Source organism: Rutilus rutilus (assembly GCF_951802725.1).
Source record: "Rutilus rutilus genome assembly, chromosome: 17".
Lineage (NCBI taxonomy): Eukaryota > Metazoa > Chordata > Actinopteri > Cypriniformes > Leuciscidae > Rutilus > Rutilus rutilus.
The window spans coordinates 17,312,217-17,318,216 of NC_140230.1; positions in this window are offsets into that span (position 1 = coordinate 17,312,217).

The following is a 6,000-nucleotide window of genomic DNA, read 5'->3' on the forward strand; positions in this document are numbered from 1 at the left end:
TCCTCCCTCAGCTTGAGACAGTGTTTGCACATCAACCTCTCGGTCAGCAGGGTGTAATGGAAGTTCATGCCGCACACTTGCCTGGCGTAGCTGCCGTACCCTCTCTTCTCCAGGTAGTACTCTGGTGGTGCGGGGCAGTTGGTGTTGGGGCAGCGGATCAATGCCTTCATCACGCCGACCGGGCGCCAGAAGAAGGCAGGGGAGGTGAAGAAGGAGAGCATATTGGGCACAGCTCCCTTGACGGCCATAGGAGGTGGGGGCGGGTGGAAGTCCATCTTCTCCTTAAAGAGCTTCCTCTCGGCCATCTCTCCCCTGACATTCTTGTACTTGGACGCCCTCTCGAACAGCCCGTAGGTCTCGTTGGTCTTCAGCCACTTGATGTTCGCGGGGGCTATACCAAGGGCTTGGGCGGATTCAGGCGGCTGCTCCCAGAACTTCTGCCAGCCCTCCAGCACGACGCCACCGGGTTCCGAGGTCTCTCGGAGGGACGAGGGTCCGGGCCTGTCGTCCTGGCACACAGAGCTGGCGAGGTCTCCCCAGGTGGTCAGCTGCGTGCTGACCGACGCCTCAGACCTGTCCAGGACACTCTCTGAAGAGGAGAACACCACAAAAATGTATCAGCTGCACTGCTCGATACATACTGATGAATTTCACGTGGCACAAACACAAGTCCTAGCAGCTCCACAGCATACTACAAAGCCATTTCATGTTCATTTCAGCATAATACTACTATACCTGCAGCAGCCAATAACTCTGCATCGCTGGCGTAGTTGAGGTCCTGCTGAGAGAGGTCGGGGACAGTCGGAGGAGCCCGGTCTTTCTTCGATTGCGCTTTCTGCAGAAAATAAAACACAACCATAGAATAATCTCATAAAATAATACTTTTACTAATACTGGTTACTGCTTAACATCAATTACTCAGGTCTAAAAGGTAACTGAGTTTATCTTACCTTCAACCTCCTGTCAAGGTTCCATGTGACAGGAGGGAACTCTCTGGCGTACTCGAGCAGTCGCTCCTTCTGCCACTTCAGCAGCTCGTTCTGCTCTCCCTGCTGGCAGTACTGGAACAGCAACCACACCAGCCAGCCGACATCGTTTTCTAAAAGCCACCTGAAGGTCTGACCGGCGTACTTCCCGAACACGATGACCAGCTGACCTTTCCACAGCTCACCCCCGGACCTCTTGGCAGCCGCCTCTGCTGTCTTGGGATCCAGCCATGTAGGGTCAACAACGGTGCTGGGGGCCTCTGCCACAGACTTTGCTGCCTCTGTACACTGCAGCCTGGCCTCTCCTTGCCGGTACAAAACGATGTTGGGGTACTGGTGTTGCTGTTGATGGCTGACCAGCAATGATTTGGTGGTCAAGCTCTTCCTGCAGACATCACAGTCAAAGGTCTCCCTAGCGATGGCATGGATCTTCAGATGCCTCGTCAGGTTGGACTTTTCAGTGAAAGTCTTGTCGCACACGTCACACCGATGTCTAGGCTTCTCCATGTTTCATCTGGTACAGTAAAACATGAATAAATGAGTAAAACTAAAAGCAGATGAGGGCTTAAATACATTTTTAGAGACCCTGCAGCCCTCGTAAAAGTAGTAACCAAAAACAGCCCATTTATTCATCACTTTGTTTTTAGAATGCAAATCATGGTTGTCATGTTTACACTTCTAAAGCATATTTACACATCGAATTTCAACTCCACACTGTTGTAACACCATCTCTATGGTCTTAAGAAGTGAGCTAGAGTGTCTGATCACGTTTTTGAAGTATTTCCAGGCATCGTCAGGTCATTACAGCGGCGATTGGTAGCCTCCCAAGCCACGCCTACCGGTAAGAGAGAGTCTCCGTGACGAGTTTGCCCGGGATTTCGAGATCGCCCAAAATGTCCGGGATTCGGCTTTTGCGTTCTACAGTCGCCATTCATCATGTTTACTGTGGCAAGCAGGACGAGGCTGAAGGGCGCGGGAGAACGGCGCGAGGCCGGTGGCGTGATTACTGATGAGCGAGACCTGTGAGACGCACCGGTCTTGCATCTCACGGAGGTGCGGGAATTTTCTTAGCAATGTTAAAATGCACATCAACCGATCACTTGTTTAGCGTTCATGTAAACACTACATTAAGATTCACCAATCGGAATGAATTCAGTTAGATTGAAACAAAAGGTGAGCATGTAAACAATGAATGGCGACTGCAGAAAGCAAACGCCGAATCCCGGACATTTTGGACGATCTCGACGGCCGGACATGTCTGGGAAAAAGTGTATGGTAACCCCTACTACTCAGCTTTCTTCGTCCATGTTTTGTGCAGGTTTCTGCCGGTGAATTCAAACGCACTGGCACTGATCTGTGATAGGTCTGTTAGCGCATTAGGTCCAACCCCCAATGGGCGGGTTTGAAAGGGTGGGAACTAGTGCTTGTAGTCTTAACAGAAATCCCCCGCTCTTACACTTCCTCCTACAATGACGCAAAATGACGATTTTTGCGTCATTGTAGGAGGAAGTGTAAAGAGGTAAATACAGATTTCTCTTGTCTCAGGGGAAAATGAGAAAATGTTGCACGACCATTCAATAGTATGACTGGGTTTCTAACATTGCAAAGCTTAATGCAAATGGGTGGAGTGTTCCTTTAAGAGGTGGCGCCCGACAAATCTCGCAAGAATCACGACTTGCTTTAAGGCACGACGTCACATACATCAACAACAAATGTGCGGAACACTATGCAGTTTCCGTTTTTCTCAAACTGCAACCCCTAGAGTCACTGTGGAGTAGGCTACTTGTATTTAACTTTACTAACGTAAATACCACTCACATGGAGCCGTCTCTGCACTCTTCCGACCGCGCTTTCTTCGTTTTCTTCTTCGGCTCTGCCATGGTTCACGACTGAAATGCGAGCTAGTGTCTTCCATAGAGGCTGCTTCATATGTTGTTGATGTATGTGATGTCATGCTGTAAAGCAAGTTGTGATTCTCGCGAGATTTGATGGGGCGCCACCTCTCAAACCTGCATTGCTGGTTTTGCCAGCGGTGTCCCCCCCTGCTTTGCTATCGGGATGATTCGCCCTACTACGAGTTCGTTTACCATCAAAATGATTTCGAAGCTGTTATATTAAGGTAAAAATCTTTAAGCACCCGTGTGTATGGCTTTGCTGCATGGCACCAAGCTCTGCTAGAAATGAATGGAAGAAATTCTGCATTTCTCAGCCACATGTAAGGGTGCGTTAAATCTGACTAAAGGGATTAATAGAGCATATATTGATCTAGTGGAAAACGAAATATTGACACAATTTACTGTACCGTTATTTTTTAATTGACCATTAGTTTTAAATGGGACAATGCATCCATCCGTCCTTTTAGTTGTGCAGTTTCTCGGCCGCCACAGAGGGAGCTTTAAAGTGGACAAATGTGCATTATAGTACAGCTACTCCTTTACTTAAATCCAAATTTTAAGCAGTTTTTGCTGTGTAATAATTTTTTTATGAAGCTTTTGAGCTTGCACATTACACAATGCACAAAGAGCCGCCTGTTGCATTTTCTGCACATTTCGCGGCGCTGTTTCTCGGCCGCAACAGAGGGTGCGTTAAAGTTGACATAAGCCCATTAGGGCCTATTCACATATCGCGTCTTTTGCGCGCGCAAGTTCGTTATTTCAAATTTAGGCGCGCGGTATGCGCGCTCAGGGGCCGCTCACATATCGCGTCTTTTGCGCGCGCAAGTTCGTTATTTCAAATGTAGCCGCGCGGTATGCGCGCTCATAATGGAAGCGACGCGGTCGCGGTGCGACGCGCTCGTTTTTTCCAAGCGCGTCCGCGCCGCATCGAGATAAAAACATCTCAACTTTTCAGAATGCCGCAAGCGCACCGCAGGTCACGTGACAAGAACCAACCAAGCGCAGCTGATAGTTGCTTAGCAACGACAGACGCCTCCGGAGCGCAACCACCCGAGCGCTTTGGAAAAAAGGAGAACGCGGCGCGCCTAGCGTTTTCGACGCGTTTTTATGCGCGATATGTGAGCGGCCCCTCATAATGGAAGCGACGGGCTCGCGGTGCGACGCGCTAGTTTTTTCCAAGAGCGTCCGCGCCGCATCGAGATAAAAACATCTCAACTTTTCAGAATGCCGCAAGCGCACCGCAGGTCACGTGACAAGAACCAAGCTTAGCAACGACAGACGCCTCCGGAGCGCAACCACCCGAGCGCTTTGGAAAAAGGAGAACGTGGCGCGCCTAGCGTTTTCTATGCGTTTTTAGGCGCGATATGTGAACGCCGCCTTATAGGACTAGGAGTGCTGCTCCTCTAATTAAATTCAAATTTTAAGCACTTCTTACTGTGGAATTCATTTTTTATGAAGCTTTGAACTTGACATTACACAATGCACAATGAACCGCCTATTGTATTTTCTGTACATTTCGTGGCACTGTTTTTCAGCCACCTCAGAGGGTACGTTAAAGTGGAGATGAGCCCTTTATAGTAGAGCTACTCCTCTAAATATATCAAAATTTTAAGCAGTTTTTACTGTGGAATTATTTTTTTTATGATGCTTTGAAATTGACATTGCAAAATGATCCGACTATCGCATTTTTTGCCCAATACGCGGCGCTGTTTCTTGGCCGCATCAGAGGGTGCATTAATGTGGACATAAGCCTCCTAGTAGCCCCGCTCTGGAGGGACCAGACGTGGTTTTCGGAGCTGATGCAGCTACCGGGAACAGCTCCGTGGCCGATTCCGGTGAGGAGAGACCTCCTCTCCCAGGCCAAAAGGAAGCTCTGGCATCCTCATCCCGAGCTGTGGGCCCTGCATGTATGGGCCCTCAACGGGTACCCGTTAACCTCCCAGAGGGAGTTTTAAACACTACCACAGAGGCCAGAGCTCCCTCTACTAGACGCCTCTACGCCTTAAAGTGGTCAGTGTTCTCTAACTGGTGCTCAGCGAGGAACTTACAACCTCAATGCTGTGGAATACCGGAGGTGCTCTCCTTCCTCCAAGAGCTTTTGGACGTGGGTAGATCCACCTCCACGCTCAAAGTATATGTGTCAGCCATAGTGGCATTTGTAACGCCGGCGTCTGGCCAGTCACTGGGGAGAAACGACTTAGTCATCCGTTTCCTCAGGGGAGCGAGGAGGTTAAACCCTCCTCGACCCCCTTCGGTTCCCGTTTGGGACCTCTCCACGGTCCTGGAGGCCATGAAAGGTGACCCATTCGAACCAATGCAGACTGTAGATCTGAAATATCTCTCACTCAAAACTGTTTTTCTGTTGGCTCTTGCCTCAGTCAAGCGTGTGGGTGACCTGCACGCGCTCTCTGTGAGCGCTACCTGTCTTGAATTTGGGCCTAATGACACCAAAGTCATCCTCAAACCGAGACATGGTTATGTTCCTAAAATACTCCCTTCAGAATGCAAGTTATTTCCCTATCTGCTGTCCCTACATCTGACTATGAAAGGGACGCAAACGTTCTCTGCCCTGTTAGGGCTCTTAGGATTTATGTGGAGCGATCTGCTGGTTTCAGACAATCAGAACAGCTCTTTGTATCCTTCGGTGGCCGCACTAAAGGTTTGGCCACCACTAAACAAAGCCTTTCACATTGGATAGTCGATGCTATTTCATTGGCTTACGCGTCCAAAGGTCTCTCTTGCCCCCTGGGTGTCAGAGCTCATTCTACTAGAGGCATGGCCTCTTCCTGGGCTTGGTCCAGTGGGATTTCGCTTCATGATATTTGTATGGCGGCAGACTGGGCCTCCCCGTCTACATTTATCAGGTTTTACAATCTAGAAGTCCCCGCCTTACAGGCTAGACTGCTTTCGGTTTAACCATGTTGCTACAGTTACCTGCCCGACTTAGATCTGGCATATCTGTACTATAATGTATTAAGCACCATTCATTCACATTAGCTTACTCGTCTTATGAGCCCCGGGCACTTGCCCTGGGACGCTGACCGAGAAAGTTTTATTGAGCACGCACAGCGTTTTACATAGGGTTCCCGTAGCGTAAGCTAAAGGCCTCATTATACTTC